Here is a 338-nt window from a genome sequence, read left to right as displayed (position 1 = left end):
TCAAAATAGTTTTCAATCAAATCTTTTTGATTTCTAATTTCAAAATCTTTTTCAAAAATCACTTGATTTCTTTTCCACTTCTATTTTCGAAAATCAATTAGTGTTTTTCAAAAATGTTTTCAAATTCTTTTACTTAATTTTCGAAAAATTCTTCCCCTCTTTTCATATCCTTCTATTTACGGACTAACACTATTCCTTAATGCAAAATTTGAACTCCATCTTTCTTGATAAGTTCGAATTTTCTACTTCTGCCTTCCATTTTTCTTTTCCTCTGACACCTCAAGGAATCTCTATACTGTGACATAGAGGATTCCATATTTTCTTGTTCTCTTCTCTTT

Source organism: Arachis duranensis, chromosome 4, assembly GCF_000817695.3.
Source record: "Arachis duranensis cultivar V14167 chromosome 4, aradu.V14167.gnm2.J7QH, whole genome shotgun sequence".
In the NCBI taxonomy this organism is placed as follows: domain Eukaryota; kingdom Viridiplantae; phylum Streptophyta; class Magnoliopsida; order Fabales; family Fabaceae; genus Arachis; species Arachis duranensis.
Note: the sequence above shows the minus strand (reverse complement) of the source record.